This window comes from Humulus lupulus, chromosome 7 (genome assembly GCF_963169125.1).
Source record: "Humulus lupulus chromosome 7, drHumLupu1.1, whole genome shotgun sequence".
NCBI lineage: Eukaryota > Viridiplantae > Streptophyta > Magnoliopsida > Rosales > Cannabaceae > Humulus > Humulus lupulus.
The window spans coordinates 203,348,702-203,376,305 of record NC_084799.1 but is presented as its reverse complement, the minus strand read 5'-3'; the positions used below and the strand labels follow the sequence as shown (position 1 = coordinate 203,376,305).

The window sequence follows — 27,604 nt, the reverse complement described above, 5'->3', positions numbered from 1 at the left end:
TTTTGAAAACCGTGTCATAATTACATCTAATAAAGCCTTTTCGGTTTCCAAAAAGGAAATCTGATGGCTTGTCCACTTCCCCACGTTTCGAAAGTGGGAAGTGATGATTACCGACTTTAGGCTGTCCCTTCGATCTCTATAAGTAGGCCTTTCTTCTCTTTCAAGAAACTTTTACCCATCAACTTTGCTAAAATCTTCAAGAACTCGCGCCAGTGTTCAGAGCTTCGAAAACCAGTCCGATGTCGTGCTGCAGGGCTTCCGCCTCAGGTTTTCATTTTCTTCCGAATCTCCTCCTCCTCTCAGGTAAGGATTCCATCCTTTAAGCTATGTATTACGCCATGCATGCTATTTTTGTGCTCTGATATGTCTGCGTTCTTGAATAGGGTTTTTAGGGTTTTTGGCATAAACTACCTAATATTCTGTAGAAGTGCGTCTTTATACCTTGTATGGGTTAGATCAGTACTTTGATAGATAGAGTTTCTGATTTGGGACGTTAGGTTGTCGAAAGATTCAACCTTTAAGCTAGACGAAAAAACTGAAATTTTTTCCCGCCCTTTAGGAGTTGAAAAAAGTTATTTTCAGAAAACGTTCTTCTTTCCTTTTTTTTTTTTTGATTTACCCACGTTGAAGTTAGCGTAGGATTAGAATGCTGCTGGCTATTTAGGCATGAGCAACGTTATCCCAGCTTCCCCACACTACTTCGCGAATTGTGTCTTATCTCCTCCATTGTCTGTTTGCAGTTCATATGCAAGACCCTTGGGGGGGAGAAAGACCTATCGAAGACGAACTCTTAGCCCAACTGCTTGAAGGCGAAGAGAATCCATCCACGTTGATTCCAGAAAATTCCATTTTCATGTTCTAACCCAAATCCTCCACCAGCTCCTACCTAGAAAATGGCCAGAACAAAAACCAAGGCCCGAAAAAGACGCAACCCTTCTCCAAATCAGCCTCCTGCTGATGCCCCCTCGATCAGTGGTCGAGGAGAATTCCCTCCTGAGACCGAAGTTCAGGCACGTGCCCGTCCTCGTCATGCCAACCAGCCGGCTGTCGAGTGGCACGTGGTATCTCCGAGCACGGTGACCATTCGCACGGTCTCCAACTATTTAAATAAGTACAATCTGACGGGGATAACACCAGTCAGACCTTCCATCGACCAGCGAGCCAACCTGCCAGGGGGGGCTTATAGCGCCTGGTCGAGATATCACATTGAGGCGGGTGCCACCTTGCCTCTGCATTCATTTTTCCAAGGGGTGGTTAATTACTTCGGGGTGGCCCCTTTTCAAATTACCCCGAACGGATATAGGATGCTGACCGCGCTCTATATCCTGTACAAACTCAAGAAATGGCCAGCCCCCTCCCCTCATGAGGTCAATTATCTATTTGACCTCAAGTCCAACCCCAACCAAGACGGTACGGGGTTCTTCCATTTTTTCCATCAGGAGACCGGACGCACCTTCCTGTCCAAGACCACCCACATCTCCAATGTGGGGAAGTATCATCTGGAGTACTTTCTCACACCTGACATTGCTGCAGACAACCTGGCATTCACTCGAGGAGGTAAGGGGAATAACGAGCCTTAAACCAGTAGTTCTTGCCCTTTAAATCTTCCTTGTCATAATACTCTACTGTTCCACTGTACTCCAGGTCCATGGTTGCGCCCGACCCCCACTCCAGGAATGGAGTCGAGGGCAGCACTCTTAGGCATCATGTCTAATGCTGCTAAGAGTGTGAAAAACTTGATCACTGAGGCTAACCTTAGGTTGGTTGGCCTTAAGGGCTCCCCTCCTGCGACCAGCGAACCTGCGGCGGGTGGTGTTCATGCTGGCGTGGGACGTGAGAAGGGTCACGAGCAGCAACCTCAGTTACCTCCTCCTAGGAGGAGGCCAACTGGGGTTACAATCAGGGAACTTGCTGCTCCCCACCGAGCAGCAGAACCGTCAGTCCCCAAGGGCAAGGGGAAACAAAAGGCTGCTGAGCCTACCGAACAGTCTGACGACTCGTCGGATGTATACGGTACACCATTCTCGTTTTTAAATAACTTGCCAATTCCCATCCACACTCTCACACTTTATTTTGGAGCACTCACTAATGACTTCTCTCACACTCTTTACACACACTTATATAGTACTTACTTAGACTCACACTTTTTGAAATACTTTGTGTACTCACTTTTGGACACACACACTTTGCTACAACCTTGGACATACATTACATTTGTATTTATAGGCTACAAAGGAAACATCCACATCTTTCTAGAATTTTCTAACTTTATAATTTATTTAACTACTTTCTATATTTTCTAAATGTTTCTAGAACTCTCTATATATTGTCTAATTAGTTCTAAGTTTATTCAAGAACTTTCTAGAATGTTCTATGTTCTTCCTGGTATATTCTAGAACATTCTAGAATTCTAGAGCATTCTAAATACGGTAATGACTTTTAATACCATCTGGTATTGAATATGTCTTTCCCGCTCTTGCTGCAACCTTGTGGAGGTTAGCATGTTTCCAAAAACCAATAGGGATTTGGTGGACGTATACCCGTATGGGGGTTGTGAGAAACTCCACGTTAGAATAGCTCATATCAATAGGCCAAGGTTCGAGAGCTAAAAGAGCCCCACTCACGGACCACGGTCTCCGATCCAAAACCTTCTGAGCATCATTATGAATCCTAAACTTGAACATAAAGATTCCATTCTGCAGTTCATTCACTGTTCAACCCTCAAATGCCGATTTCCATTTTAAGAGAAGCCTTCAAAATGTTAAAAGAGATTCTTTTCTTTGAGAATAACTTTCCCAGTAATAGATTTCCATGCACCTAAGTATCGTCTGAGGGAACTAATTCCATCTCCATGTCTTCCATGGAAATCTGCAATGCTTCATCAAACTACTCCGACAATTCCAGAGCTTCAATGGATTGACTCCCCTTGAATCCACCACCATGAAAGCTCGAGACTTACTATGAGAACGAACCCCAGATTTCTACAGGATTAAGAAACAAAATAACCGCACAACTCAACATGTAGAGTTATGAAGACACCTACTAGATTAGTAGTTGGCCTGGGTTTCCCAGTAAGCTCATAGAGAGCACGCCCTTATTTAGAAAATTAATAAAACATATATAATATATTTAAATTAGGAGTGTTGCTATTTGGCACGTGTCCAACATCACATAAGGTGACACCTTATGGTTAGTTAGTGATTTCCCATAATATTTATTAAATTCAAATATGTGGAATTTGATATTAGATTGCAACAATAAAGGTACGCCACCTTTCTTTGTGGTGTTGGGCACTTGCCCTTACCAATTCTATTAAATTAGTATAAAATGAATGAAGGAATTTTAAGTATACTTTTTTATTTCATATAATAGTAAAAAAATATTAATTCAACTCTAATTTAATTTATTTTTTAATATGGCTAAATTATACTGAATTTTAAATAAATTTTAAAAAATATATATTACGAAAAAAGAGTCCTAATTATTCTTCTCTTATCTCGTACTTTTTCTTATAAAATTGAAATCTTGTTATTTTAACATATAATAGTAGTGTGATACTAATTAAATTTAATATATTTAGATCATTCTAATAACAAAGAAAAAAAATACTTAACACTAACTGAATTATAAATTTAAAAATTAACAAAATTAATAATGATAATGGAGGTTAAAAAAATGGGTTTATACTTTTTTGTACCCTGTGTTTTTTTCTATTATTTGTTTGGACCTTGTGTTTTGACAAATTACTTTTTGGACCCTATGTTTTGTAAAATAGTTAAAATAGAACCCTAAACCCAATTTTGGTCAATGTTTTCTCAACTAAAATCACAAATAATTTACCAAACTAACAATTCAGAATAAAAATAAAATTATTCTGCTTAAAAACTGTGTTGTTATATTTAATTTTTTTCTTCATCAAAATTGAGTTTAAGGTTCTATTTTAACCATTTTACAAAACATAGGGTTCAAAAAATAATTTATCAAAACATAGGGTCCAAACAAGTAATGGGGATAAATACAGGATCCAAAAAAGTATAAGCCCTTCAAAAATTGTGGAGTTATAATTACACTACAAAAAAAGTATAAGTACACCCACGTTTGAGTTCACCCCATTTTATTTTTTAAAATATTATTTTTAATAAAAATAAAAAGAAAACACCCCATCTCTCTCACCAACACTTCAGAATTGGGTCTTGTTTGAATGAAAAAAAAAAAACACACCCTCAGAGTCCCTTTCGGAAAAATAAAATAAAAAAACACCATACACATTCAAGGCATTAATACGCCTAATACATATATTTATATGAGAGTTGGAAAGAAAAATATCATCAATCAGTATATAAGTTTGCATGTATATCTATTTTAGAGTTTAGTATATAAAAATATGGGTTATTAGTTTTTTTTTACAAGTGTAGCATTCAAGTTCTTTTTATTTTTTCTAGTAAAATTCTCAAACGTTATATAATTATTGCACATTTTTCTCAAGTCGTTATCCATCGGTTAAAATGGGAACTAAAGATTAATGTTATGGACTATTGCCGCTAAAAAATAAAATATCAGGGACTTAAATGCTTCAATTTTGAAAGAACGGAGACTTTAGCTGCCAATTTCTATATAATTTTTTTTTTCAAGAAGATCAAATACTCTATAATTAACATATAACAAAATTATTTCTTATATTTTTTAAGGGGCTATTGACTACCCTAGACAAGTTGTGGTTCTACAAAATAATTTTTTTTTACAATATATTAGTTTTCTATTTTTTTCTTTACATTATTTAAATATTATATATTTAAACATTTTTATTAATTACAATAATAAATAATAAATTTGGAGAGAGAAAGAAAGAAAATTGAATAAATAATTTAAAAAAAAATATTTGAATGAGCTCTAATAATTCCTTATCTACATGTATAGATTTTTAGAGCTCCTTTAAACATTTCTTTAATTATTCAATTTTATTTCTTTCTCTTCAGATTTATTAGTTTTTATTTATTTATATTATTTTAAATAAAAATATATAAAGATATAATATATAAATTATGTAAAGAAAAAATAGAGAAACTGATATATTCAAACAAAAATTATTGTCTTAATTTTGTAATTAAAAAATTAATATGAGATTATACAGTTGTAGAACCACAACTTCTCTTTTTAAAAAATCTAAAAAATATTTTTTTATACATTAATTATAGAGTATTTGATCTTCATGAAAAAAAAAATGGAAATTGAAGCATTTAAGTTCCTGGTCTTTTATTTTTTAGTGGTCATAGTCCTTAACATTCATGTTTAGTCCCTATTTTAACGAAGAAATGACGGTTTGAGAAAAATGTGTAACAGTTATGTAACGTTTGAGACTTTTGTCAAAAAAAAAAAAGAAACTTAAATGTTACACTTGTTAAAAAACAAAGGCTTTAGCTGCTAATAACCTTAAAAAGAAATAAATAAAACTACATGACAATAACACAATTATTAAGATTTAATAAAATAATTAAATATATATTATATGGTAAACTTACTTTTGTATTGGATAATTATTCCATTGATGAATTCTCAATATTGTATTGTTCTATTGATGAAATTTATCTTTTTCTAGGGTTTAAAGTAGGGGTGAGCAACGGTCGGTTTGGGCAATTTTTTCACAACAAAAAATCCAGAATTCGATTTTCGGTCCGGATTGGTGCAACCCAAAAACCGACCGAACCAAACCAGTTTAAAAAAAAACCGACTGTTTTGGACTGCGGTTTGGTCGATTAAACCGACCAAACCGAATTGATTATTGTTTTTGTTTTTTGAAAGTTTTAGACATAACCGTATACTGAATAAAAAAATTTACACAATCGTATACTGAAGAAATTAGACATATATTACACTATACCAGAACAGGACTACATTCAAAATCTATATACCAATTCCATTCCATTTTGTTATACCCAGATTTCGAGCTATGTTAAATATGACCTCGAAAGTTGGATTCGCAGCAAATGAGCTCGTATAGTTGGAAGTATGTTCTAGGATTAAGTATCGAGCCTGCAAGACATAGACGACCTCGAGTATGGTGACCTCGGAGTGTTCATGATCTCGAAAGGTAGCTCCGGAGACGCATCCATCTTCAGGGATGACCTCGGATCAGGGGTCCCGAGCTCGACGCACATATGATCTCGCAAGCCATGTGACCTCGGGAGATGTCTCTAGTTCGGGAGCTGACGAGAAACCTGGGAAGCTAAGGCCTTGGAGATATATGATAACCACCTTGAATATCTATAAGTGTTGTAAATACGAGATGTAATCCTCATTTATTACTGTAAATCCCCTAGAATCGTGTGATATTATTTGGTCAGTTATACGTCCCCTGGTCTTCAGGGGACGTTTCCTTTTATATCTGATTATAGGCATTTAAAGCCATTAATTTTATTCACAAAAAGAGTAACTACCCAAAATATGTGGGATAGTACTCCGCGGCCTTCTCTATAAATAGAGAGGCCATGCACCATTGTAAATGACCGAAATTCTGAACCTTGAGAGAAAACTCTGAAGAATTCATGCTTGAGAATTTTCAGAGATAATCTTGAGTTTAATAACAGAGACTCGTGGACTAGGCAGATTTAAATGCTGAACCACGTAAAAACCGTGTGTTTGTGTTGTCATATTTAAATTGGCCATTATCAGTTATTGTTTACGTGCTCTTCTTTCACTGCTGACGAAAACGGCGTCAACAGTTTGGTGCTTTCATTGAGAGCCTTAAGCATTCATCCCTGAAGAAGTCATGGCCACTAACAATCAGAACACACCTGAGGAAAATTACCCAAGACGTCCTGGAAAACAACCAATGGAGAACCCGGATGTCGAAGAGAGAAGTGGGTCCTCTGATTCCCAGGGACCACCTCCTCCACCAAGAGATGAGGATATGTACTACAATCCTGAGCGGTACGTTCCTATTGTGGAACTTGAAAACCGACAACTGAAGCACCTGTTGGCAGAAACCAACAAACGAAATGAGGAGTTGACAAGGATGGTCGCGGAGGCGTAGGTGGCTCAGCCCCCGCCTCCGCGCGAAAACCAAGTTCGTCCTCCAAGGGACGTGCATGTTCCTCCCCGGAGACCCCGCGGGCGTCCACGAAAGGATGCTGCCACAAGGAGGCCGACTCAACCTCCGGCTCCAGCAGAGCCATCCGCTTCTCCTAGGCCCCAGAGGAATACTCGAGCTCGGGTCCCGCCTAACCCGCCTGTGGAAGTGCCTGCAGGAGCTGAGAATAACCGAACCCCTGCAGAGGCTCGGACTCAGGTACCTGGGAGCTCACCGAATGCGACTGACCCATCTCAGGCAAATTCTGGACCCTCTAGGCCGCGACAAGGGTGGCAGCCACCGTCGCCTATACGGTTCCCTCCGTCACCCATAAGATATCCTTCGCCCCCACACAGAAATGCTCAACCTGTTCGAGATCAGGATCAAGGGCGTGCGGGGGAAAGACAAGGAAACAGGGAGACTTTCTAGGAGCGGAGAGGCGCTCCATCTGAGAGGAGTCAGACGTCTCGGTCTCGCACTGCGGAGACGAGGCGATGTGGAAAGAATCCATCGCGGAATAACCGAGCAATGAGTTTCACCAGTGATGAGTCCGGAGAGACCAGGTCCGTCAGTAAACACGACCGAGGTCGTAAGAATACTGGAAGTCGGAAGAATCGTCCCGACCTGCGAAATCATCTGAATCAGAGTCGGGGGAATGGAGATCAAACAAATCCGGACCTGAGGGATCGCTTGAATAGGCGTAGAGATCCCTTGCGGAGACACGAGCCTGGAATCACGATCGATGACAATCAATTCAAGACAACACCTCCTACTGACCCAGTCCAAGAAAGAATCGATCTGTAACGACCCAAAATTACTAATAAGGCTTAAGGACCTTGATTAGTGTGCTGGGAGGGCATAATTGGAGGTTATGTGAATCAATAGTGTGAGAATGCATGTTTATGAGTATTGGGTGAGCATGCGGGCCCTGTTTGACTGGTAAGGGCTTGATCGTAATTTTGGCCCGTTAGGGCATAAACGTAATTGTGTGTGATAAATTGTTGGGACCACATTATTATGTGGATAGGTAGATATATATATGTATGTAAAATATGTGAGGACCACATTATTATGTGGATAAATATGCAGCTGGTGACTTGGGGCGATCCTAGGGAGCTAGACAGCAGGAAAGTCACAACGGGGCTTAATGCTTGACTTTGGGCAAGTCAGGGGTACTTTAAGTATCGTGTGGTGATTTGGATTATCAGGTGATGAAAATAAATATATGGAGATATATTTAAGGTTAGAATGTTTAGGCGGGAGTACTGGGGAATTTTACTATTTTGCCCTCGGGGACGTTTCCGGTACCCCAAGCTTTGGGATTAGTCTAACAACTTAAGGATATACTTGGAAAGACTTAGAAAATACTAGATAGAAATGTAAACCGACCTTTCAGTCTTCTCTCCCTTCTCTCTCTTTCCTCTCCCTCTTAAGGAAGAAAAAAACTCTGATTTTGTAAAAGGAAACCAACCAATTTCTGGGAATTGAAGGGGATAAGCCAGAGGATTAGCTCAGGAACTAATCAAGGACTGGATTAGAGCCAAGGTAAGCATTGATTTTTGCTCTGTGGTTGGGAACTTTAAGAAAAATGGTTGAGTGTTGAATATTTGTGGTTTTGGCATTTAGGGTGGAATTTGAGGCTGGAACTTTGAAGCTAGGTCAGGGAAACTTGAGGAGAGGTGGTACTGAAGCTAAGGTAAGTTTCAATTTAAAGTTTAATGGTCGAATTCTGGAAATTCCATGGCTGGTTTTGAGTTTGTGGGTTTGAAATTTCAGAAGTTGGAATTGGGATTTTGGTGAGGCTTAGGCTGGATTTTTGGTTGGGTTGTGTTGTCTAAATCATTCTAATGTTGTTATTATTAATTGGTTTTGAGTTGGGGGCTTTGGGATGGCTTAAGGTGAGGTTTAGAGATTGAAAATGGTGGTTTTTTCTGGGTTCGAAGGGTCGGGCCGCAGCCCTTCGAGGTTGTGACATGCTGAGGAAGGAGGGCGGTCCGCGACATGGTCCAAGCAATGCCGCGGCCCTTACCTGTTTTTGTGCCCATGGAGGGTTCTGTCAGGGACCATGCCGCGGCATGGATGGCCCATGCCGCGGCGCTTAAGGGATTTTGGGATTTTGAGAATTTAGGCATGGGAATTTAACCTAGGGTGCTCGGGGTTGAGTCTTTTACCATATTTGGTGAAGTTCAATGTTCCGAGGACTAGAACTTGGTTTAGAAGCTCATTTAAGATTGTTAATGGTATCCTTTATCTTGGTTGTGACTAGGTGGTAAGCTAGGGCTCGGGGATCGGATCGCGCTCAAGGAGCATCGCTTATAACTAGCTCGTTTGAAAGCCAAAGGTAAGAAAGCTGCACCTGAGTATGTGGTTAGGTTGGGACTAAGTGTTCCCTATGTTTGTATGCATTGTTATGTGAATGTGATTAACCATGTGGACACGATGGGACTAAGATCTCCCAACATTTGTATATCATGTCGTGAGATGGTGTTATTATACCATGGGACATGCGATTACCGGCCTAAGGGTGTCGGAATCAATATTTGCGCACTGGGGCGCGGCTCGGCCACTGGGAGCTGAGGCAGCTTATTTGTCACTGAGCTCGGTTAAGCTGGCTAGAGTCAGTGAGTATTACACTGGGGGCGGCCCTAATGAGCCGAAGACAGTGTGTTAAATAGAGGGTGCGACTAAGGGCGCCAACCCTGAATGTTATTTGATGGATATGATAACTTACTGATTATACATGTGAATATTGTGTTATGGATATAGTTGGTTGACTGTCTGGATGACAACTGTTATCACTATTTGGATAAATGTTATGAGATATTGAATTCCTGGTTGAGCTTTGTGAAATATTTGATAAGTGTTGCTGATCTTGCTATGTTATTATGCTTTCTTGCTGGGCCTTGGCTCACGGGTGCTACGTGGTGCAGGTAAAGGCAAGGGTAGGCTGAATCGACCATGAGTTGGAGAGCTCTGGGGGCGAGGTGTACATCGTCAGCTGCTCGGCCGCCACGGTCGAGAAATTGTACAGGAACGGAAACCTAAAATGTATATTTTGCCATTAGAGTGGCTTGAACTATTTGTAATTTCCAGAGTTTGTTGTAACTAAGACATCTAAACCCTATTTTGAATCTCCAAGTATTAAACCGTCATTTTTAATGAAAATAGCCTGTTTGTAACCAAAATCTTTTTATTCCTACTCTGATAATGGTATAGAGTCTACACTTTGTCTGAATGACTTGATTAGCAAGTCTTGCACTATTTTAAACACGCAGTGTAACGGTCTTGGTTATCCAGGGCGTTACACGATCAGCTCGAAAGAGCCTTTAGGTTTTTAAAGAATGAACGAGGAAATGGTCGATATGAGGAATCTGATGAGGAGCTCGAGCCGTTTGCTCCTCATATTTCCAACACTCAATTTCCTCAGGGGTTTCAGATTCCTCACGTCCCAACGTTTGAAGGAAAAACCGACCTGAGTAGTCACCTGAACACGTTCAATACTATCATGAGAGCCAGCAACGTGGGTTACGAGCTCAGGTGCATGTTGTTTCCAACATCATTGGCAGGACCTGCTAAAAGTTGGTTCAAAAAATATAAGAGACATTCAATAATCTCATGGGAGCAGTTGTCTAAAGACTTTAAGAAGTAGTTCAGAGCAATGATGGGGGTCAGGCCAGAGGCATCCACCTTAACTAACGTCCAACAACAACCGGGCGAAACACTAAAAAGTTACCTGACGAGATTTAATCTGGAAGTAGCCCGAGCTCGGGACGTGGATGACATTGGGCACCTAATGGCTATCCGAGCTAGTGTATTACCAGGAAGTGCCCTTTGGGACGACATGCTAGGGAAACTAGTAAGGTCAATAATCGAGTTTAACAGACGAGCGCAGAGGTTTGTCAATGTAGAGGAAGCGAGGTCGACGCTCAAAGTGACCTCCCAGTCCAAAACTACAACGATAAACATCAACTCTGCCTCAACCTCGGAAAACCCAGCAGCTCCAAAGCCTGCCACGGAGAACCCGTCCAAGAGGAAAAAGAACGAAGGAAGTTACCCCGAAGCTGAGGGAGGAAAGAAAAAGAAAGGGGAGAGGTATTTCTCCGTGTATAGAGTATACACCGAGCTCAATGAGTCTCGGGAGAGCATATACCTGGCTAATGAGAACCAGGTCCCCTTTAGGCGCCCAGATCCGATGAGAAATAAAAAATCCAAGAGGGACTCCAGTAAATATTGCCGGTTCCACAGAGACACCGGGCATACAACAGATGAATGTCGACAATTGAAGGACGAGATCGAAGGGTTGATCTCGAGAGGTTACTTCCGGCAATATGTCAAAAACCAGAGTACTGGTCAGACGGCCGCGAGCCAGAGAGTATCCGTGCCCCCAACGACGGAAAACAATAACTCCCGAGCTCGGGAAGAGGACAGGCCCGGCCGATTGATGGAGAAGATGTAATAACCATCTCGGGAGGGCCTCACCTCGCAGGAGGGGGCAGGAATGCCCAAAAAAGGTATGTTAACGAGTTTAAGACAGGGGACGGGTCTCCTTATGACCCCGAACCTAAGGCACCAAAAAGCCAGAGGATTGAAACACAACCGATAACCTTCACCGAGGAAGACGCCTCCCATGTCCAGTGCCCTCATCATGATCCGCTGGTCATTACTCTTCAACTAGCCAATAAAAGGGTCCACCGAGTTCTCATAGATAATGGGAGCTCAGTCAACATCCTTTATAAAGTTACCCTCGAGAAGATGGGTCTCTCCCTTCGCGACCTGAATGCATGTGCAACTACTTTGTACGGCTTTTCAGGAGAAGGAACTGCCTGTATGGGATCCATTGAGCTCCCCGTGACCTTGGGAGACTATCCAGTCTCGGTGACCAAGATAATGGAGTTCGTGGTAGTAGACTTACCATCCGCCTACAATGTGCTGCTCGGGAGACCCGCCCTGGTTGGGCTGGGGGCAGTTTCATCAGTAAGGCATCTAGCCCTTAAGTTCCCGACCCCTAGCAGAGTCGGGACATTAAAAGGAGACCAGTTGGCAGGGAGAGAATGCTATAGCATCTCCTTGAGGGGAAAGAAACAAGCGAACGCTCAAGCACTCGTTATCATACAAAACAAAGACGGAACAGTTTTAGAAATTGACGAGGAGATTGATCCGAGGATTGAGGAGAAAGCTGACCTCGAACCTTTAGAGGAGCTCGAAAAAATTCAGCTCGAAGAAACTGATACCTCGAAAAAAGTGAAGGTCGGAAAACACCTCCAAGATGAGGCAAAATAGCAATTAATTTTCTTTCTGAAGAAAAACCAGGATGTCTTCGCGTGGTCGCACTCAGACATGGTAGGGATAAGCCCGAATGTAGCAAGCCACGCTCTAAACATAGACAAAAGCTTTCCCCCAAAGCAACAAAAGCAAAGACAGCTGGACGAAAACAGAAAGAAAGCATTGAAGGAGGAGGTTGACATGTTAAAGGCAAACCATTTCATTAGGGACGCCTTTTACCCTGACTGGGTAGCCAATCCGGTTTTGGTCCCAAAGCCCAATGGGACGTGGCGAACCTGTATTGACTACTCAGATCTCAACAAAGCTTGCCCAAAAGACTGTTTTCCGTTACCAAGGATTGACCAGCTCGTGGATGCCACGGCGGGGCACGGCCTGATGTCGTTCATGGATGCCTATTCTGGATATAACCAGATTCCCATGCATGCCCCCGACCAAGAACATACGAGCTTCATCACGGATAAAGGGCTATATTGCTATAATGCATGCCATTCGGGCTCAAGAATGCTGGAGCCACATACCAGCGGCTCGTAAACATGATGTTTTCAGAACAAATAGGGAACAACATGGAGGTTTATGTTGATGACATGCTTGTAAAGTCTCGACTCAACAAGAACCATGTTGATGATCTCGAAGAGTGCTTCGGCGTGCTCAGGAAGTACAACATGAAACTAAATCCTCAGAAGTGCACTTTTGGGGTATCTTCAGGAAAATTTATGGGTTTCATTGTGAACTCTCGTGGAATCGAGGCTAACCCCGACAAGATCAAGGCCCTGATTGGCATGCCCTCACCTCGAAGGCACAAAGATGTCCAAAGTCTGACTGGTAGGATGGCAGCCCTAAGCAGATTCATCTCGAAATCTACGGATCGTGGTCTTCCATTTTTCAACTTACTGAGAGGAGGTAAGAAGTTTGAATGGACAGAAGAATGCGAGCTGGCCTTTCAGGAGCTCAAAAAGCACCTTGCGGAACCACCCATCTTGTCAAAACCTGAAACGGGGGAAATACTGTACCTGTACCTTTCGACTACCAAACACGCGATAAGTGCAGTGCTCGTCCGAGAAGAAAAGAGGGTGCAAAGACCCGTTTACTACATCAGTAAAAGATTACTGGGGGCAGAGTCAAGATATCCACTGATGGAGAAACTCGCGCTCAGCCTGATTCATTCATCCCGTAAGCTCCGCCCTACTTTCAAGCACATCCCATCCATGTGCTGACTGATCAACCACTTAGGCAAGTCCTATCTAAACCAGAAGCTTCAGGTCGACTTCTTAAATGGGCTGTTGAGCTCGGACAGTTCGAGATCACCTACCACCCAAGGACGACCATTAAGGCACAGGCATTGGCAGACTTTATAGTGGAATGTACGGGTATAGCCGACAACGAGGTAATAACCACGGCCCACGAGCTGTGGAAACTTTATGTCGACGGCTCGTCAAATGAAAATGGAGCAGGGGCAGGGGTCATTTTGGCTACCCCCGCAGGAAGCAGATTTCATTCTGCCCTAAGATTTGACTTTAAAGCATCGAATAATGAGGCCGAATACGAGGCTCTACTCGCGGGACTTCGTATAACTAAGGAGCTCAAAGCTAAAGCTATACATTGCTACAGTGACTCCCAGCTCGTGGTTAATCAAATCTTGGGTGAATATCAGGCTCACGGCATGAGAATGGCAGCTTATTTGGAGAAGGCAAAATCCGCGTTAGAGTGTTTCGAATTCTATACAATCGAACAGGTTCCCCGCGAGCAGAACTCGAATGCAGATGCCTTAGCTCGACTCGCCACGTCCACCGAAAATGAAGAGCTGAATGTTGTGCCCGTAGAACACCTATCAACACCTAGCATTAACGAGCCAGAAGAGGAAGATGTGTGTATGATCGAAATAGAGCTGACCTGGATGACCCCCATAGTTGATTATCTCGAAAACGGAGTTCTTCCAAAAGATCGGAACCAAGCTCGAAAGTTGATGTATCAACTTCCCCGTTACACAATTTTGGATGGAAGGCTATACCGAAGGGGATATTCCATGCCGTTACTCAGGTGCGTAACCCCTCCCGAAGCTAAGAAAATCATTGAAGAAATTCATGAAGGGTTCTGCGGAGATCACACCGGGGGGCATAGCCTATCCAAGAAGATAATATGCTAGGGATATTTCTGGCCAACCATTAAAACGGATTCTTTCGAGTATGTGAAGAAATGCGACAAATGCCAAAGATTCGCCACGATCCCTCGAGCCCCACCATCCGAGCTGACCATGTTGACATCCCCATGGCCTTTCGCGGTATGGGGCATCGACCTCATAGGCTCTCTCCCGACTGGCAAAGGCGGAGTGAAATATGCTGTAGTCGCAGTGGATTACTTCACAAAATGGACGGAGGCTGAACCGTTGGCAACCATAACCTCAAAGAAGATCCTTGATTTCGTAGTAAAGAGCATCGTGTGCCGATACGGAGTGCCGAGGAAGATCGTATCCGACAATGGAACCCAGTTCGATTGCGACTTGTTCACCAGCTTTTGTGCAAAGAACGGCATAATAAAGAGTTTTTCATCAGTGGCTCACCCTCAAGCGAATGGCCAGGTCGAAGCTGTGAACAAAACTCTCAAGAGTTCTCTAAAGAAAAAGTTGGAGGAAGCAAAGGGACGGTGGCCCAAAGAATTGCCCCAAGTCCTTTGGGGATACAGGACAACGGCTCGAACCTCGACAGGACATACCCCGTTCTCTCTAGCATACGGCTACGTGGCAATGTTGCCCATAGAAGTCGAAATCCCAACGATCCGAACTCAGATTTACGACCAAAGTTCAAATCATACTCAGCTCGAAGAAACCTTAGACCTGATTGAAGAAAAAAGAGAAGAGGCTCAGCTGAGAAATGCTGCCTACCAGCAACGAACTACCAGATATTTCAACAAAAGGGTTCGAGATCGAAAATTCGGAATGGGAGACCTGGTGTTGAGACGCGTATTCTTGGCAACTCGAGATCCAGCAGCTGGAGTGCTCGGGCCGAATTGGGAAGGACCATACCAGATAGAGTCGATCATCCGACCTGGTGTATACAAACTTGCGAGATTAGATGGGAGCATGGTACCGCGAGCATGGAATGGCGAACACCTCAGACCTTACTATCAGTAGTGTAGGAAAAGTGTTGCCTGTAACCATGAATTTCTATTTGTATTAGCTCGCCTGTTTGTGAATTTCATCAAATAAAAGATCCATTTCGTCCAAATATGTTATTTCTTTTTATTTTTGCAATCTCTCTTAATTTAATAACCTATGGTCACACTCATAGGATATTAAGGGGGCATCATTGGTACATATACCATCGGCTTAAAAAATAAAATAACATATACAAAAACATATAAAGTATTTGGACATAACCAAATACGCGAGCTTAGATAGTTCGGACATAACCGAATTATCAAAAACATATAAAGTATTTGGACATAACCAAATACGCGAGCTTAGATAGTTCGGACATAACCGAATTATAAAAAACATATAAAGTATTTGGATATAACCAAATACGCGAGCTTAGATAGTCCGGACATAACCGAATTATCAAAAACATATAAAGTATTTGGATATAACCAAATACGCGAGCGTAGATAGTTCGGACATAACCGAATTATCAAAAACCGAAAACGTTTGAAGTTAACTAGATGTGCATACTTAACAGGTTTGGAACAAACCAGCCAAAAAACTAATCGATGATAAGTAGGAACCTAAACCTACTTCGAGATAAGTAGAGATCGAGGCTGGAATATCTTAAAGAAAATAGTTTCGAACTCTTAACCTCGGAGCAAAAAACTGAGGATGAGGAAAAGTGGCTAAACAAAAAAGATATAACCAAATCATTCACATTACATACCATATAAGTACTTTCGGGTTCATGGTTAAAGTAATATCCGACCTTGAAAAATAACGAGGTCGGAAGCGGATAATTTGAACAAACTGTGCATGAATGCATTGAGCTTCAAACTTAAATCCACAATATGTTTGTATGAATAAATAAACATAAATGACTCATCCATAAAAAAATATGCAAAATATTTCGAGCCAAGAAATGTAAAGCATATATAAATAATATTTAAAGAAATTGTATCAGCCCCGTGGGCATAAATTAAAAATAAGTACAAAAATAAGGGGACGCAGCCCCAGTAGATGATTTCCCCGAAATCAGATCTAAGAAAGAGGAGTCTCCTTGGCCTTCTCAGCATCAGCAGCGCCGGATCCCTCAGGACGAATAGCATGGCTGTCCTCCTGAGCTCCCTCCGAAACGGCCTCCTGAGCAGCCTTTTCTTTCTCGAGCTAGGCAGCCTCCTCCTTCTCGAGCCGAGCATTCCACCTATCAAGAAGTGTCGCCTCGTGAGGACCCAAGAAACTGGTGTCCAGGTCTTCATTGTAGGCCCACATTCGATACATGGCCGAATCAACCGCTTGATCCTTCTTCTCTTTGTACTCAGCAAGGAGACGAGCTTTTTCATCCTCCATGATGTCAAAGGTGGAAGCCTTCTCCTCTTCAAGCTTCTTGTTGGCCTCCTGAAGCTAGGTGATCTCCTTCTTATGCTCCTCGAGCTCAGCCTTCAGCTTCCCAAGCTCGGTGGCCATGCCCTCACGCTCCTTGGCTCCTGCCTCAAGCTTCGCATTTGCTGCCTTCAGATCATAGCTCGCCTTGAGGTGGAGATTCTTCGCCTCTTGAGCATGAGATTTGCTCGAATGAATCTCATTGTTCAACTTATAATTGAGCTGGGCGGTAAAGGAAAGAGACTGAAAAAGAAAAAAGTCATCATTAACACCAAGTCTGTGTGATTATAACCAAGAAGGACTATAAAAGGATACTTACCGCGGCAGCGAGCTCGATACTCTTCTCATAGAGGACAGTGCAGTCTTGAGTATCGTTCAAACATTGCCATTGGGGAGCTTCGAGACTGCCAAAGCTCTGGCCGATCCGGGACATGACATCCGAGACCAGCGTAGATCCATGGGACCCAGCAGCATTGTCGACCACATAGGCATCCATGTGGGTGGAAACTGATAGCTTCTGAGCTCGAGAAGCAGAAGGCCTTCTAGAAGACGGACCTGAGGATGACTGGACCACCGCAGGAGGTTGGGACTCAACCATAGCGGAGGGACTGACCAGCGAGGTCGGCGCCACTGCAGAGGCAACGACCTGCGGGGATGGCGCCGTTGTGGAAGCACCGACCTGGGAAGTCGCCGCAGCGGTGGAGCTCGAAACCGGCGGAGCAGGAGGAGGGGTTTTCTTGGACCTCTTGGGGCCCTTGCCCGGCCGATCGGTCTTCAGCGACCCCGCTCTGGGACGCTTGCTCCTCTTGGCACCAGCACCATCGATGATGTTGTCGAGGTCGGAATCCATCTTGCATGCACAAGTCACAACACAGAGTGAGTTAATAAAAGAGAAGCATACAAGTTGTTGCAGTATCACAGACATATAAAGTGATGATAGAAGAAACCTAACTGGAACTCTCCCCTGAGCTCGAGCTTATGGACCATGAAATTCCCCCGTCTTCAGAGGAGGCGGGGGGAGTGCCTTCCCTATATGTGGGTGATAACCTCGAAAGGTCCCTATAGTCGTTGGTCCCGTACTGAACAGCTATCCCGTTCCACACTTCGTCCGTGGTATACTTGGTGTCGTATTTCCCGAGCCCACTATCAAACCTATGGACACAGTGATCTACCCAACTCCATATGTAGAAGTGGTATCTATCCTGTGGGCACGAGACTAACCTATTGGGCCTATGTTTTAGTAAGGTGGGGGACCACATTCTCGAGGTAGGAAGGACTTTACCTTCATCTGAATCTGAGCTCGAGGCTTCATCATAAGCCTCATTCCCCGACAGCGGACTCCTCAGGCGAACTAGAAGTGGCGGCCTCGTTTCTCTCCTCGGAGGAAGGGCGCCTGTGGGCAGAGGCACCTGCTCCAAGTGTTCATATTTTTTATTGGACCAGTCAAAGGTGGACTGGCCCTCCCCCAAAAGTCCGCACTTTCGGAGCCTATCCTCGTGTAGAAGGTATAAGAGAGACCTCTTGCCATGGGGGAGTTGGAGCAGAGTCTCTCTATGCTCCTTCATTGTCTCGTCAGGAGTGGGACGCTGAAAATTGGCTGAAAGACGAGACATATTTCTACTAAGTACTGATCTAAGAGCTAAAATCTCGAGCACAGAAATAAAGATAACAAGATTACTTACGAATCCGCCTGAACGAGTAGTGTCGAGACGGGGACAGACCGTCTGTCTAGAAGAAGGCCCTCTTGAAATCAGGCGGATGATTGGGAAGATCTTCAAAGACCTTCTTCTCCTTGGGATAGCTCGAGAGATAATAAAAGCCATCCCCTCCCCGAGCTCAGGAGGGGTTACTTTTCAGACAAAAGAGATACAAGATCTCTTGAGGCGAAGGTCCTTTCCACCCCATCTCGTGGTATAAGGACCTCAGGGCAGACAGCACCCTGTAAGAATTGGTGTTGAGTTGGAATGGAGCCAACCCAACGAAATCAGTGAAGTCTTTGAAAAAAGACTTCAAGGGCAACAGTGCTCCCGCCCTCATATGTTCCTGGCTCCAGGCCGCGTATTTCACATTGGCGTCGCGGACCCCAAGGGTGAAGCAGCTTCGTTCATGCTCGGCCGGAGCTCGACACTTCAAGGAGCCTGACAGGCTAAGGCCGTGGAAAGCCAGGATGTCAGTTATCTGACTAGTTGTGGTAACCGAGCTCCAATAGTGCTCGGCCTCAAACATTTCTCTCCTCGGCTGCGAGGAAGAAGGTTCCCCCATTAGTGAAAATTTGAGCTCTCCTGGATGGTATGCGACAATAACCTTTAATGCAGGATCGAGAGGAATCGGCCTAGGTCCTGAATTGGATTCCGGATAGAGGGCCTCCCGAAGAACTCTCCTCTTCCCCTCTATGACCTCGTCTATCTGGCGGCGGTAGTGAGCTCGAATGTCCTCTTGCTCGCGCGCAAGCTCGTATTCTCTTATCCGACGTTGATTCCGGGCGAACAGCGATTCTGGGCTTGGAGATTTTGGCTCGTAAGGGAATGCCAGCAACGACCACCACCGTCTTTCCAGATTCTGTGACATCTAACGAGAAAGAAAAAATGGTGAGGGCCATGCTTGCAAGAATTGCGAGCTCGAAGTTACGAGCTCGGGGTTAAGGAACAAAACAAGCTATGTATTAGGGCCCTTATTGAAGAGTCAGGACGTGCATTCCACGGGAAAGGAAGGAGAGTGGAAATTTTTTTGAAAATCCCGAAAATCAAGGGAAAAAAGAGTGGCGGTTAACCAGAAAAGGCAGTCTTGGGTTTCGTGCATTTATCAGAGACAAGGTTTTTTACCCAAAAACTTAGTGTACAAGAAACGTCGCCTAAAAAATTTTCAAAACCCAGAAAAGAGGAACCTCACTCAAACATGAAAACTGGGTATAAGCCAGTGATGTAAATCCAGTATGGAAGTCTAAAAAGCATAAGAGCCTATCGGATCAAAACCTCCTATCATATTATGCTAAGGGTGTAAACTAGCATAAACACATACACAGCAAGAGCAGTATGAACAAAAAATAACAAAATGGAAAACGAAAGATTGCACATTTACACAATAATGGAGTTTGTAGAGAGATCGTTGATTGAAGGAGAGGTTGCAAGTAAGAACCCACGGACTCGAACAAACCAGGGTTTCTTGTTTCTTTGGCCGAGAAAACATGCACGGGACAGAAACTGTATAGGAAGGTCTCTGGTTTTGATTTTCTTTCTTTTCTTGCTTCTGGTGAACAAAGATAAAAAGGAAGACGAAGAGTGGAGTCTCGTATACATAGATGAAAAAAGGGGGATTAATCTGGGGCGTTGAATGAAATCCATGCTAGATCTAACGGATGGTGATCAATGACAAGATGGCGCCGAAAAGGTGGCAGACGGATGATCGTGGGTATGTTTCCAAGGTACTCAAGTACCAAAAATGAGCAATACCCAGCTAACGCGTGTCCATTTTCAAAAGTGTATGACGGTACAGTTCTCAAAGAAAGTAGTTCAAAAGTTTCCTTCTCTTAGGATTCGAACAAATACTTTTGAGGGGGCAAGATGTTATACCCAGATTTCGAGCTATGTTAAATATGACCTCGAAAGTTGGATTCGCAGCAAATGAACTCGTATAGTTGGAAGTATGTTCTAGGATTAAGTATCGAGCCTGCAAGACATAGACGACCTCGAGTATGGTGACCTCGGAGTGTTCATGATCTCGAAAGGTAGCTCCGGAGACTCATCCATCTTCAGGGATGACCTCGGATCAGGGGTCCCGAGCTCGACGCACATATGATCTCGCAAGCCATGTGACCTCGGGAGATGTCTCTAGTTCGGGAGCTGACGAGAAACCTGGGAAGCTAAGGCCTTGGAGATATATGATAACCACATTGAATATCTATAAGTGTTGTAAATACGAGATGTAATCCTCATTTATTACTGTAAATCCCCTAGAATCGTGGGATATTATTTGGTCAGTTATACGTCCCCTGGTCTTCAGGGGACGTTTCCTTTTATATCTGGTTATAGGCATTTAAAGCCATTAATTTTATTCACAAAAAGAGTAACTACCCAAAATATGTGGGATAGTACTCCGCGACCTTCTCTATAAATAAAGAGGTCATGCACCATTGTAAAGGACCGAAATTCTGAACCTTGAGAGAAAACTCTGAAGAATTCATGCTTGAGAATTTTCAGAGATAATCTTGAGTTTAATAACAGAGACTCGTGGACTAGGCAGATTTAACTGCTGAACCACGTAAAAACCGTGTGTTTGTGTTGTCATATTTAAATTGGCCATTATCAGTTATTGTTTACGTGCTCTTCTTTCACTGCTGACGAAAAACGGCGTCAACACATTTTTATGCTTTTATTGTTTTATGTTTTAATAAAAAAAATTTGAATAAAATTCATTTTTGTTTTTTTTCTTCCTTGGGGGATTGTCTGCTCTATTGATTAAATCAAAATTAAATTAATACATACATACATATATATATATAATGTAAGAGTGTATTGACATGCATGAAAACTTTTATATGTATATGTATGAAGAGTTATTATATATGATTACACATACATATGCAGAGGGATCGTGCACTGCTGGAGAAAAAGAGTGGTACTTCTTCTGCAAAAGAGGGAGAAAATACAAGAACAGTATAAGACCAAATCGAGTGACAGGGTCTGGATTTTGGAAGGCCGCTGGGATTGACAAGCCAGTATATAATTCTAATGGACAAGCCAGTATATAATTCCAATATATATTCATAATGATATATATATCTCAATCTCTATTTTAACGAAGCTGCATACCTCGTCCGTGAGTGAAGCAGTCGCCGGAGTGGGAAGGCACTGTGTCCGTGAATCAGTCGCCGGAGTGGGCTGGGCTGGGCAGTGCTGCCGCTCGATGTCGGTCCGTTCCGTTCGTTTCGCTTGGGCAGAGGGATAAGTGAAACAGAGAGGAAGAGGAGGAGATGAGGAGATGATGAGAGAGACAGAGAGGAAGAGGTTGGCTGTTCCGTTCCGTTCGTTTGGGCAGTCGCCGGAGGGAGGAGACAGAGAGGAAGGATCGCCGCGACACCGTAGGGGCTGAGCTGAGTATATGCGATGATAGAGATAGAGAAACCGAGCCGAGAGAAGAGATGCCGTAGTAAAAAAAATATCAGATTTTATTTATTTTTAATTAATAATTATATAATATTATATTATTATATATAATAGTGCTTGGTCGGTTTCGGTTCCGTTCGGTCGGTCCAGACAATATTTCCAAACTGATCGAACAGTGGCGGTTTGCGCCGTTGGCGGTTTTTTCGGTGTTCGGTTTAATAGGTTTCGGTTTTTTCGGTGTTCAGATGGTCGGTTTATCCGATTTTTTCAATTTTTCGGATTTTATGCTCAGCCCTGGTTTAAAGTACTCAATTTTAACCAACGGTTGAATTTCACGAGTTGAGGATGTACTTATTAAAAATAAAATTTTATAAATAAAATTAATTTTAAAATTATATATTTTAGTTATTTTATACAAGGATAAAACTGTATTTAAACTTTTTTTTTTTAAATTTTGGAGTGTACTTATAAAAATTAGGGCGTCGATATAACTATTATAAAATATAGGGATATTATATTTGTACTCCAAAATTTAACTATCCCATTTTTATTAAAAAATAATACATAATGTATATTTTTTCAACTTATGTTCACATATTTTTTTCTTTTTCACACTCTAAAAAATACACATAAATAATATGTATTTTAAATATTTAAATGAAATAAAAATTAAAACACAAAAAATATAAAAACTTGTTAAAGTAGAGTTTTTTTCTAAAAAATTTATGAAACCAAGATAAAATAAAATTATTAAAATTAACAAAAAAAATGTAAAAAATAATATTGAAAACAAGTGTTAAATTTTTTTTTTTTTTTCAATTAATGGGTGCCTTTTAACTATATATATATTTTTTTATTGTAGTTTTAAAAAGAGAATTTACCAAAATTACAAATTTACGGGTAAAGGGAGTTTTTTTTTTTCTTTTATACGGTTTGAATTAATTTGTTTCAACTTTTACAGTGCACCCAGTCATATCATGGTATGCTCAAATGGAGTTCTCTCTCGGATCTTGCTTATGCCGACACCGCCAGCAAAATTCGAACAACTTTGGTCCCTCGAGAGTCAACCAGATTTAGATCAATTTGATTTCATTTTACCAAATTGCTGGTGAGAAAAACTAGGTTACCATTCTCCAAGAGATTGAGGGATGTCCCAATTTCGAGATTCGTACGATCGAACTAACGGAATCCTTGACCGCCAATCTTCCAGTCTCAGTGATTTCCAAGGTCGAAGTCGATATATTCTTAATGGGTCTGTCTCAGTTTGCAACCCAAATCAAATGTAGGTCGGCGATGAAATTAAACGATAACAAACAAATACCCAGATAGTGCCGACTCCCATCCGGAGTGAAAAACCCAAGCTGAAACGTATTGTTCTTGCTGAAGATTGTTGTATTTGCTTCCATTAAGACCTTGGTCGAGACCAGTTCCTCAATTTGCCTCGTCGTTTCAGATGGGACTCAACTCTGAACACGCTTCCGAGGCTCGGAAATCTCGGAAGACCCATCTAAGGAATAATAACTTGTTCTTCTGTGTCTCTGTAATTCTGAACTGTAATCACTTACCTAGACATGGGTTTCGTACGTTTCAAAATTTTGAGTACAAGAAAGATCAAGGAAAGAAGAAAAACAATGGTGGGTGGGAAGTGGGGCTTTGGCAACATTTTTCTTTCAAGTGTTTGGGTAGCTAGAAAATCACTTTCCCAGAAAATTAATTGATTCCATGAATATTTATCTAAGTGGTTCATTAATTGAGAAAGAGCAGAAGATATTCTATAGAGATATTCATGGGGGTCTGAGAAAGCTATCTTTTTGATGTCTTATTGCTGTTTTTGTGCTATTTGGACTTTAATTGTAGTTGTTTTCATGTTAGTTTTTTGTTGTTTAAGTTTATTTATAGTTGTTTTGTTGTTGTGATGTTGTCTATTTGTTCTTTAGTTATTTTAAGATATATTTTAATTTTTTTAAAAGTAGAGTTAATATTTTGTTGTTGTTTAAATACAAAACCTTAAAAATATAATTTCTGAAAACTCAAATTAGTATTTATTTTAAAAAAAATCAAGAACTCAAAAAAAAATATTTTTTTGAAAAAATCTCTTTTAAAAATTGTGATGTGAAACATACTGATATTCTAATAATTTTAATGTTAAATTTAGACTAACAATTAAATACATATATTTAATTAACATATTATCATAAGATATTTTTAATATCTAATTGCTAATGAGAATTTTTTAATGAATTCATTTAAAATTTTAATTAACCATTTGTGATCTATACTTTCATTTCAAATAGCATTTTAAATAACATTATGCACAAAAATATTGCATCGAATTTGCTACTTTTTAGCCAAATTTAGCATTATTTTTATCAATTATATAAAAATAGTCTAAAACACAAATATCCTGAAATTATTTAAAATAATATATAGCAGGCATCATAAGCTAGAAAACAATGCCCTGAAAATTTGTTGTGGGTTTTAGAATAAAACCACTCATAGTTTGTCTTCCGACCCTAACCCAAATCCAAAATCCATTGAAACAAAATATTTCAACTTCAAATAAATACAGCAGAATCATTCTTAATAATTATATGTTTTTGAAAGTTTTGTATGATCAAATTACATTTCTCAATCGTATTTTTACTTTTTCAATTAATGATCTACATTCTTTTTTCTTTTTTAACCTTGTAAAATGGTGTACACAATATCAAAGTACAAAATTACCTCCAAACCCCAAAAAATAAAAATAAAAATAAAAACAGCCTCTTAAACAAAATAATTACCTAAAACATATATTTACATTTCATGTACTCCTTAAATAACAATGTAAATGAAAAAAAAAAAAAAAAAACTAACTGTCTCGCACATTATTCTCTTTTCAGTTCAGAAGGAGGTAAAAAGCAATCCATGGACAATCCACAAATATTAAAGCCAATTTCTTCAATCTTCCATGTTTCCTCAATCCTTCTCTTGTGATTATGAGCTTCTCCGTACCTATAAAGCATGGCTGAGGTTTTACCACTATGCGCTATGTTAATGCCATCCTCGTATCTGTAGTCCTCTATGGACGATATCATTGTCGTTTCCCAAAATACACTGTCGTTTCCCTTAACGGGCTTCATTCGAACTAGTTTGGTGTCTTCAAACTGTATGAGGAGCCCAGTGCGTTGACTGAAGTATCCCCACATTGTATGGCGAGATATCTCAGTTTGGGCCGTGCTTTGGGCCCTGAGTATGTTTGGGGCCGTCTCGAGCCTCAGTACGAAACAATCATCGTTGTTAATGGTTTTCTCTCCCACACATACAGCATCAAGAAACAAGCTGGCTATGCACCTGGGGTCCAATCCCTAATGAGATATGATTTTGGAGTTAATTAAGGAAAAGAATGTTCGATCAATCTGTTTTTTTTTCCTACTCGGTCTTAATTAAGTACTTAAATGTGTGTGACCAAAACCAAAAACAAAAAACTTAGAATAGGGTGACTTTAAAATTATTAACTAGTATATTTATTATAGGACATGATATTGCTCACCTAATTCATGAAATACCTAACCAAGACAAAAACAATGTATGTAGTCAAGTCATCATGTTTTGTCAAAAATCATTAGGCTTATTCTCATTTCTCTCGTCATCATGTTGTTTATTCATAGAGCAACAAATTTGTTTTGATGGAAATTCATAGAGCAACAAATTGGCGATTAATCATCACAATCAGAAAAATATGGTAAACTAAACACACACACACACACACACATATATGTATATTATCATGTCACAAAAATAATTAACTCGCAATAACAAGTTTAGTATAGAATGATTAATTGGTAATAAGTGAATAATACATGGAAGAAGCGACGGAGTGGTCTAGGGGCACCTTTGTTAGCATGAGAAGGTTGAGAAGAAGACTGATTCCAAGCTCGCTTGCCATCACTGCCGGCACTGACTTTGAAGCCCGAAACGACGAATTCTAAGTACCACAAGTCAGGATTCTTTTGCCAAAGCACAAACCCACCCACCTCACCCTTCCCTTTCATCCCTACACTGTCATCACCCTCTTTCATTTCTGACCCCGTCATCTTCACCTGTCCCACTGCGTACATGCTCTTGATCGAGTTCAATGCCCCTACTCCCCCTGTTGCTGCCAAATATTGTTGCACGATATACTTTGCCCACGAAGCTTCCTGCATTAATTAATTATTTATTTGTTTATTATTTTGTTCAATATGTGATCTCAATCAATCATAAGAATTATGTGTCATGTATTTATACTTAGTCAACAATGGTAAATACATTGACATGTCAAGATACACATATATAAATATATATATGTTGACCCAAGATTTAGCCAACTGACACGGAGTCAAAATATGCTTGATGTGAATGAAAGTACAAGAAGAACGTAATGACAAAAGGGAATAAGACACAGTATTTTATAGTGGTTCGGCCCCAAGATTTGTTAATGACCTACGTCCACTTAGAATGATATTGATATAAAAACCAGAAGAGTGATCAAAGAACTTGGGTTCAATGAGTTTCACCACTTTCTGTTGAACAATACAATATTCCTAGGATAATTCTTATAACCTCTCACGATTCAAAGGCCAAAAGTCCTCTCCCTTGACTTATCTCTTGCTATTTATAGGCTGAAGGGGTATTACAAAAAATTGTTACACATATTCTTTCCTGAATAATCAGATACTCAGGAGATTGTGTGAGATAAATGCGGGATTCATAAAGATCTTCCCATTAATGTCGCCTTGTACACGGACCTATCGACCAGACTGGTCGCAGGTAAGGAAGGCTTGCACTGCTTCAAATGTGTCTTCTGGTCGATACTCAAACAGAAACGTTTCCAGGTGTCAGCCACGTATCCAGGAATCATACCACGTCACAAATGTTAATTTTATGGATAACAATATATATATACCAAAAGAATAATAATAATAATAATATCGAGGAATAAAGACATTAATTTATTGAGGCTTACAATGGAACCAGTTTTAACGGGACGAATTAGAGCGTCGCCGGATTGGAGCTGAAGAGGAATAAGAGGAGAGCCAACGAGTTTCGTTATTGGATCCAGAAGAGAGATGTGATATATTACAAGATGGAAGCTTATTAATATTCTCAATGGATTGTGCTTTCATCAAAGACCGTAGATTTTGCCACCTTAGAAGGGCGTTGCTACCCATGCTGGTGAACATTTCTTCTGGGATAGGAACCTCCAACACCGTATCCAGCCCATTTTCTTTGTCAAAATTCGGACAAACCTTCCTCATAGAAACCAATGAAGACCCTTTCTGTGTTTTTTTTTTTCCAAGTCCTTGGTATAGGTAAGGGTATAGATAATTTTGTGGCACGATTTTGACGGCATTCTTCTTTTTATAGATACTAACCTCTCTATATATATTTTAGGACCCCTAAAATACATCTTTTAATAATAATAATGTCTATGATCAATAATCAGTCACATTAATTGGATTAGTTGGAAAATATTAATAAATATTAAAAGTTAGAATAATATAAGATAAAAATAACCACAAATTAGAAAGAAAAAAAATAGTCAATTAGAAAGATAGTGTATGTCACGTCATCATCTTAAAACATAGCATTATCTTTATACATTAAGTTTAA

At 40.8% G+C, this 27,604-nt stretch overlaps 1 pseudogene; it reads right to left on the bottom strand.

Moving 5' to 3' along the window:
* Positions 1–24,449: 24,449 nt before the first annotated feature.
* LOC133790152 (uncharacterized) lies at positions 24,450–27,281 on the bottom strand (annotated as a pseudogene).
* Positions 27,282–27,604: the final 323 nt, after the last annotated feature.